This window comes from Drosophila melanogaster, chromosome Y (assembly GCF_000001215.4).
Source record: "Drosophila melanogaster chromosome Y".
Lineage (NCBI taxonomy): Eukaryota > Metazoa > Arthropoda > Insecta > Diptera > Drosophilidae > Drosophila > Drosophila melanogaster.
Genome location: NC_024512.1, coordinates 619,998 through 629,765, shown reverse-complemented (window position 1 = coordinate 629,765; position 9,768 = coordinate 619,998). Strand labels below are relative to the sequence as shown.

Below are 9,768 nucleotides of genomic sequence, written 5' to 3'. Positions count from 1 at the left end.
ATTCTCCACTAAAGGCGGACATTATGAATACATTCGAATGCCATTTCGGCTTAGGAATGCACCCGCTAACTTTTAAAGGTGCATGAATAATATCCTTCGACCTTTGCTTAAGAAACGCTGTTTAGTGTATTTGGATGATATATCCCACATCCCTCACTGAACACTTGAATTCATTACAGCTTGTCTTTTTGCTTCTCTCATTGACCATCAAGTGCATACCTTCTAGGAAAGCCAAATTAAACAAATATCAATTTTAAATCGAGAACTCAGTTACCGATAAATTACAATTTATATTGTAGAAATTCATTATGGTAAAGTTACTCATCAACATAGTGCAAAAGGAGACAATAGCAACCTTATTAATTTTTCAGAAAAACCAATAAACTACTTCAAAAACAAATACTCGTTGAGTAAAAGGAAAGCGTTTCAGTAAATCCATAGTCCTTTGACAATCAAGTGAAAAGGTAACCTGCCTGACAAAGTTATCCTTTAGATTGTGCACGCGAATTTAATGGCCCGCTTCGCAAAGTGAGACTGCGACTAAGGTATACAATAAAATATCAAAGTGCACAGTGTAGTTCACATAAGACATACGACTCGACATAATGTTGCAGTTTGTGAACAATAACAGTAACCGTTACACAACTTAAAACGTTTTAACGGTTGATAATCTATCCCAACTTCTCCAACAAACAGATTTAGATTGTGCACGCGAATTTAATGGCCCGCTTCGCAAAGTGGGACTGCGACTAAGGTATACAATAAAATATCAAAGTGCACAGTGTAGTTCACATAAGACATACGACTCGACATAATGTTGCAGTTTGTGAACAATAACAGTAACCGTTACACAACTTAAAACATTTTAACGGTTGATAATCTATCCCAACTTCTCCAACAAATACGCCAAGTGCCGTAGTTCTCTGGAGAGCCTAGCAGTCTCAGTTCGTTTAGCAGACGAATTGAATATCTGCTCATCCGTATGCAGGTATTTTTGAGACGTAAGCATTGTAAATTTATGTGTATTAGACTTGTAAATTTCTATTGATTTTCAAAAAAAAGTTTTGCCACGCACACTAACGCCCTAAAACCGCCCAATACTGCCACCCCCATATCTTTGTAAAATTTGTGGATATCTTTTCATAATTTTATTAGTCGTGTAAATTTCTATTGAATTGTCAAAACCAATTTCTAACTAACCCCAATAAAAAATTCGTTACCCCCTTTAATGAATTCATAAGTACCACGCAGATCTACAGGCCAAATATAAACAACCAGACCCCTTATAAGCACCCATTTTCGTCCAAACAACAGCAATTCGATCAAAACAGATCGAATGATAGATTTGTATAATGAATTCAGAATAGGCTTAAATCGTGACAGATAAAACTACACCCGAAAGTATTATCAACTCCCTCCGGAAAAGAGTGCCGACTAAGCGTTTTAAAGAAGGCAGGGGACAAACACGTATGCAGACAGATAAAAGTCACCATCAACTCAAGTTAGATTACAATAACATAGCTCACCAAGAGCTATGTTACAGTATAAAGAATATGAGACATTTACAAATCAGAAAGTTCACTAACCCGAAAATTGTCCAATATCATCCTGTGAACCCACATAGTACACAGCACTTACTTGTATAGTATAAATGAGTCATCAATAAACATTATGAACTTTTCAATCTTGAACTTAAACTTTTTCAATCTTGAAGTTCACGGTAAACCAATAATTGTCCGAAGTATCTTTCAGCCAATGGACTATTTCAGCAAACACAGAAATTCTATATTCATTCGTTTTCACCATCTTGTGATATTTATTAGGAAGAAAAATATTATTGAAAATATGTCGGTTGTCATGATTTTTTTAGGAAAATCAACAGCTATTAGTGGAAGAATATTCCTTCACAAAGAATGTAAATACTGGAAAACCAACTTACAACTGAAATAAACTACGCATTGAGCAATGACATTATCTCAGACCAAAATTTAAACTTACACAATTATTAATATTATTTTCACGAAATAAAAATGTAAACCCAGTATACAAAAGACCCTACTCATATCATTTTGCTAATGAAACAGAAGATAATAAGCAAACTAATTAAAAGTAAACCTGAACATACATAGATAAAATTTTAGGGAAATGCCAATACTTTACAAAAATTTATTTAGTGAAGGCTTTCACCAAATCGAAATGGATCCTAAGTCCATACCCAAAACTGCATACCAAAACTGCGACTAAACTAAAAAATGCCCAAACCTTTTTCCAACATTGTATGAACTTCGTCCTAAAGGACGTCATAAGCAAAGATGGTCTTTGGTATGTAGATGATGTTCAACATACATAATAATAATTCAACATTAAGTGATCAGTGCTTAAACTCAAAAGCGAAAGTTTTTCAAAAACTGAAAGAGGCAAATCTCAAGCTCCAGTTAGACTGTTAGACAGATGGTATAAAGAGAAATTAAAAGTGATCAAAATATTTCCCATTCCAAAAACCCGTAAAGAAATTAAATCATTCCAGATTTTGCAAAAAAATTAAAGCCTTTATCCCTATTTCTAAAATAAAGGATTAAAAATTAATATAAAAGACGACGCATATAATGATTTTAACACTTCTGATGCTAGCAATTTTTTTAATAACAAGATAATAAACCAATTAGTTTTGCACGTATAACGACCATGAACAGAATTACAGTACAATAAAAAACAAGAAGGCTAAATTTCATAATTTTTATTGGATATCGATAGATGTTAGGGAATAAAATGAAAAAAAAATTCAAATTGTTCAAAATGTGGGCGTGACAGGGTCGGCGGTTTTAGGGCGTTAGAGTGGACGTGGCAAAAAGTTTATTGGCAAATTGATAGAAATATAAGCGATAAGAGGCTCTTCTTGGTCTCTGGAATCTTTTATAGTTCCTGAGATCTCGACCTTGATACGAACAGGCGGAGAGACGGACACACTCTTACCCAACGAGTGACGGGCATAATAATTAATGATTGGGAAATCTGCCAACTTCAACAAAACAAAACTCCAACTCCGGAGTCAAATAACCCTAGAGAGCTTTACGACATCGGTTTTTAAGCTATTGACAATGAACAATATTTATCCTGTATTGACGTGTACTCAAAATTGGCATCCCACATAAAAACAGATTTCTTAGCAACCAAAAAGACCCTAACTTTAGATGGCTAACTTGAGATGGTGGTTGTAGGGCTTTAGAGTGGGCGTGTCCCGTCCAAGTCCTCCGCACCAGCTTGAGGAAGGGGTTGGGTGGAACGTTCGTCTATCACTGGGCGTCTCGGAACAGGGACCGGGCGATTGCACGAATTGTCTGTAGGAACTAAACAAGCGTCTGAAGGGACAGAAGAAGGGATGGGATGTTTCGACTAGCAAGGCGTTGGCCTTGTCGCCAGACCCCAAGTTTCGACTGTGGCAATTACAGGTCAGTAAACTTCAGAAAAATGTAAAATGTGAACTGTGGTTTGATGCGGTGAATATTCTCGTAGCTGAAATTGAAGGCAGAAGGGTCAGCTTTTACGTATCCGCATCATTGTCCTGACCCCACGGTTCGACGTGGTCGCCGCCGGCGGACAGAAGGAGAGACGATAACTAAGCCAGGCCGTGAAGTGGAGCTCCTTTCCAGCGAGGGGCATCGAAGGACCAGCCGCAGCAGCAGGATCACAATCGGCAATAAGCAGGGACCCACAGGAGGGTTATTTAAATTAATACGGAAAACAACAACTAAGTAGTGCCCAAATTGAGGTTAAGTTTACGGAGAATTAAATCGTGATTGGTAGTCCGAAATGGTCATTGAAATTAAATTAAAGCGATCTTAATTGATCTAAATTCTAAAAAAGAAACCGCTAAGTATCTAGACGAATGTATTAATTCCCGAACCGCCATTTTTGAGCGTAGAAACTAAGAAGTTAAGTTAAAGTTTAACAATAAGCTGTAAAAAGTATGTGCACTCGAGTAAGAGACTCAGTCATGTCGTTTTCCAAATTTCCTCTTGCATTTAAATTGAATTCTCATTAGTACTTAAAATTTTTATATAGTACGTAAGCTAATCTAAGCTAATCATTTTTTTTTTTTGTAAGAAGAGTTCATTTTCTGAGAGTGCTCCTTTGTATTTTCGAGTAAGATTTCATGAAAGTTTGTTCGCAGACGTGTAATCCGAAATTATACCTTCTCCAAGCATTGGTAGAAAATGCCACACTTTCCTTTCAGCTCATCTGCGCGGGAGATCGATCTTTCGCCGAGGAGTGAAAAGTTGAGTGAGTTTCATTTATAAAACTTTATTTTTACTATTGTAAATATTCAGCAAAGTACACCGATAAAATTGGCTGGAGGGCATAATTTTGATGGAGTGCCAAGTATTATTTATTTTTAAACACACTGCTAATAAATAATTGATCCTAATGGAGTGGCGAAAGTAGCCAATTGAATTATAAAAAAAAAGAAAAAAAATCTAGTCGAATTTACTCGCGACCCGCTCTCAAACAAAAAAAAAAATTTTTTTTCTCTTCTCTTTAATAATTCAGTATAACAATAAAACAAAACAAAAAATATCTCATGGAACAAGATTATAAAGAAAACTCAACCTAAAAAATTTTATAAGATTTAGATAAATCCTTTGTTAATTCTCTTCAATATATTTATCAGCTAGTAACTTCAACTCTTTAATTATAACGTTCTTGAATAACGGCATACACCTATCTTTTCTGATTTCGCAACCAAGAAAAATCCCTTTCTCTAGATTCTCTCAGCTTACATTAGTTTGTATTTGAATAATTACTTACTTCCCTTATTATGTACTTATTTTTATCTATAAACATTGTTATTAATTTTTAAGCAACATTGAATATTGAAAATATGAATTTCTAAAAACCTAAATACTGACTCGGCTGATGTTTCTCCGGAAGTAGGGTGCTTAAGGGACCACTAGAGCCTCTTAAGGAAAGTGGTCTTAGGTAGGGTAGGGCAATACGCGAACACGATTCCACCTGTGTTTCGCAGGGGACAAAATTCTCAAACCTCTTCTTCTGTTCTAGAACTGTCCTCTTCCGAAGGTATTAATTTGCTTTCACCGATTTTGTATACTAGCTCCATCATTTTGTTGTTTTTGTAAGCACGCTCAATTTCTTGGTCTTATTCATTATTGTATATAACGAAGAGGTATCTGTACAAGCAAGACCACCACACCCAACGCCATGAGCTAGAGCCGGTCTCTAAAGCTTGCACCCGCAAGTATAGTTACTTTATTTTCCATCACTTCAATTCGTTACACGTTACAGTTTAGTTAAGAATAATAATAAATAAGATAAAGTGGCGCCCAAAGTGTGGGGCCTTAGTGAATTTTTAATTCATTAAGACTCGCGAATTAATATCTTCTATCATTTTCTTTACATTTTCCGTTTCAGTTTCATACTTCCAAAATTTTTGTGTTCAAAATTAGTTGTGGAGTACACGTCAAGTCAATACTAGTATTGCCGACTGGCCATAACTAAGACTTATCCCAAAAATTTTCCTAAGTGTAGCAAAATGAAATTTGGATTTTGCAGAGAAAAACAGAGTAACAGTAACTGCGGTTTGGTTTCTGTCCCGGTTTGGTCTACTTCCTTGAGCTAACTAAACGCTATTCTGAAAAAAAGGTCATTAACGTGACATGACGGAAAATCTTGGTAACTACTCGAGAGAAATGCCAGATCCTCACATAGTTGACGATTTTCTTCCTTTTTACCATTCGTCTTAAATAAGATAAAGTTTCCTCTAGATTGGAATATTCGTGCAGAGGAAGAGCGCACGATCGAAGACTTCACTAATACTGGTTGTTTTGAAATGTAGTCTAACAATTGGAATATCTACTTTTAAGGAAACACCTTCTACGACTTGAGGTGAGGTCAACATACGGAAGTGAGAACGACATTGAAGCTTTTTCTAGTGTGTTGGAATTGCCGAGTCGAAGGACACCGATATCATGATTGTCTAGCCGAAAGACGAGTTTTTTGTTACGGGTGTGGTGCAGCAAACACCTATAAACCAAGTTGCAAAAAGTGCTCAAAAAACTTCAAAGTCGGCATGACGAAGTTGCCAGACAAACCGAAGACTTCGAATGCCGCACGAAATCAATCAACAATGACCGATCAGTAGAGAACACCGATAAAAGTGTGTCTCTACTCCTCCCTGACGTACCAATTAAACCTGCTTATAGACTGCTTCACAGCAAAGTTTCGGAGTTACGGAATGTCCGCATTTCGGATCTCAGAGAATCTCCTGCAAGTCTTAAATTGAAATCTCGCAGTTCTCGACGCTTAAAATCGTTTTGGAAGAACGTCGAAATGTGTAAAGCCAGTTTGGAGTACATTAGTTGTATCACGACAGGACCTCGAGACCCGCGACCTTTCTTACCGATTCGCTTATTGAATCGCCTGGTCTATGGATTGTTGGATTCAGGCGCGTCGATTAGTTGTATTGGAGGAGGGTTAGTACAAGCTGCGATGGAAACTGAGAAGTTCAAGTTGTTAAGAGGGGAAGCTGCGACAGCAGACGGTAATTCTCAACGTATAGTAGGACTGCTAAAAATAGACGTAGAATACGGTGGCATCAAACGGCTTATGAAATTGTATGTCGTGCCATCGCTGAAACAGGATCTATATTTGGGAATTGACTTTTGGAAATTATATGACCTTCTCCCCGCTAATTTGAAAATAGCCGAAATATTGTCGCCTGAGCCCGACATGCAAACGGTAGTGGATCAGCACGAATTATGCGAAGGTGACAAAGCTAAGTTGGCGAATGTAATCAACTGTTTTCCCTCATTTAGTCAGGAAGGGTTAGGTAAGACGAATTTGTTCTCTCACTTGATTGATGTGAGAACAGCTAGGACTGTGAAGCAACGGCCGCGATTACCGATTTTCCATTACCGAAGAGTTTTAAAAGCTCGCACAGTTTCATGGGATTGTGTGGATGGTACCGGAAATTCGTCGCAAACTTCGCGACACTTTCTGCACCATTGACTGACTTAATGACTACGGAGCGGAAGTTCGTTTTAACGAAGGAGGCTATTGAAGCGTTCAACAAGCTCAAAGAGTGTCTTAGTAAAGCTCCAGTCCTGTGTAGTCCGGATTTTGCGAAGCCGTTTGCAATACATTGCGACGCTAGTAAGTCAGGTGTAGGTGCAGTGCTGGTGCAAGTATCTGAAGATGGTGACGAGCGTCCTACCGCCTTCGTCTCAAAGAAGCTGAACAAAGCTCAGAGCAATTATACAGTCATCAAGCAGGAATGTTTGGCCGCTATAGTAGCTCTCAAGACATTAGCTTTGCAGAGATTCAAGTTTGAGATTGAACACCGTAAGGGTTCGTTAAATGTCGTCCCGGATACATTGTCTCGTGTAAACGAAGAGATCGTGGCCGCTGTGGACTTGAAAGATAACTTGATTGTTGATTTAGATTCAGTTAGTAGAGACCGTGAAGGAAAACACCTCGAATTTTCCTGATCTTAGGGTGGAGAACGGGTTTTTATGCAGAAAAGCTGAGCACCTGACTGGAGAACAAATGCATGACGAGTACGCCTGGAAACTTTGGGTCCCCAAAGGAATTAGTATCGCAGATTCTGGCTCGCGCACACGATAGTCCGTTAGCTGCTCATGGTGGCATTCACAAAACCGTAGAAAGAATGCGATGATATTATTTCTGGCCCGGTCCCGTTTCGGACGTCAGGGCTTATATTAGTGCATGTGAGGTTTGTAAGAGTACTGAATCTCCAAATTTCACTCTCAGACCGCCATTAGGAAAAGCGCCTGAGTCTCAGCGATTCTTCCAGCGTTTGTTCATTGATTTTCTCGGACCGTATCCTAGGTCAAGGAGCGGCAACAAAGGTATCTTCATTATCCTGGATCATTTTTCAAAGTACGTGTTCTTGAAACAAGTAAAGAAGATCGATTCCAGTGTCGTCATAAAGTATCTGGAAAACGAATTGTTCATGACGTTCGAAGTCCCCGAAGTGATACTGTCTGACAATGGTTCCCAATTTCGAGCTTAGACGTTCCAGAAACTGACGGCGTTAAGCAAGTTATCCAACCCATAAACATAGCACCCTTCCACAGTTTATAAACAAATTTCAATTCTCAATCTCGTCGGCATTTCCTTTGTCTTTGCTTTTGTCATTGCCTTTAACAGCGCTTAGCTACCCGCTAAAATAAATAACCCAAACTTAACGTAAACACAGCTTCCGCTTGGAGACTAAACTGCATCGATCAGCATAATTGAATTTCACAATGCAGTGGAATAATTTCATTGAAAGTTCATAAAGTGTCAAAGAAAAGCTTCTGGCCGCGGTTGATTGGATTAGTATTCAGAATTTGAAGATCAGTCTGATTCGGGAGGATTAAAAGAACGGCTTATAAATGTATAAATAGATAAGAATAAGTGTTTTGTAATAAAGTGATGAGTTGAAAAGTTTAACACCAATAAAAATATTAAAAAATAAAAAATTTATTTTTTAAATAATTTATACCGCAAAAAGTTAATTGGCGCCCAACGTCGGGCGGCGTACTTAAAAGTTCTAAATAAATATTTACGAAAATAAGTTAAATACAAAACGGAACTTGCGCCGCCAACAACTCATATTTTTAGTGGAAAAATTAAAACATTCACAACAATCCAACGACACCTAACTACTGTGTCAGTGATCGTGAATAAATCAATAAATGCAATAATCCAATTAAGAATTTAATATAAAAGGTGGACTAAATACTTAACACTAATTACGAGAACACAATAATAAAAAATCAGAACTTAACTACAAACCCAATTAAAACAAAAAACAAACGTAAAAAAATCAACACCAAGAAGGAAGGAAGAGCTGAAGGCAACCCCCCGCCGCAGCTAGATACAAAATTGAAGGAAGACCCCAATAAATAATAATCAAGACGACCCAATTGAAGGAAGACTCCAAAATAATTAAGACAAACCTATTGAAGGAAGACCCCAACCGAAGATAATCAGGACAACTACTTTGAAGGAAGAACTCCCACGGAAAGTATAGTGAGCAGATAAAAAATAACACTAAGTCTTTAAATAGAATCTAAAAATTAAGCTCTCAACCAGTGATTCCACCTGTCTTGATTAGTTTACCACCACAAGGGAACATTGAGTCCGGACCATATGTTCGGGTGATTTTTGGCGGGTAGTATGGTGGTAAAAGAGTTCGAAGCTAAGATCAAAAATAGGAAAAAGGGGCCCGTGGGAATTAAACTCCCCTCACGTGGCCAGACCACTGCACCATCCCCTCTTCATTTTCTTCCTCTTTAAAAAACTAACAACGAATCTTACTATCTCCTATCAAAATGTTAGAGGCTTGCGTAGTACATTAAGCAATTTGTATTGTGATAGTCTTTCATTTGCATCCCATATAATAGTGCTCACAGAGACTTCGAAGTCTTCCCAGGTATGTACACTATATATAGGTTTGACCGTCCCTCCAGATGGGGAGGTGTAGTCTTAATTGCGGTTAGATCTACCCTCGCGTCGGAGGAGTTACTTTTGGAAGAATCCCGTAATTCGGAATTCTTATGTGTAAAGCTGTCTTTTTCCGACAGATCAGTGTACATTACGTGCTCGTATATTCCGGCATCTTCTGAATTCCCAGAATATCAGAATCATCTGTCCTCTATCCAGTCTATCTTGAATAAACTGTCTGACAGGGACCAATTGGTAGTTCTAGGTGATTTTAATATACCTGGCACAATGTGGTCCCCAGAA

The 9,768-nt window shown here is 37.9% G+C and overlaps 1 protein-coding gene across 1 annotated transcript in view; it reads right to left on the bottom strand.

Annotated features, from left to right (window-relative positions):
* The window catches only part of kl-2 (male fertility factor kl2), a gene marked incomplete at its 5' end in the record, with an annotated part of 91,086 nt that overhangs the window by 34,408 nt on the left and 46,910 nt on the right, over positions 1 to 9,768 (bottom strand). The window lies entirely within an intron of this gene.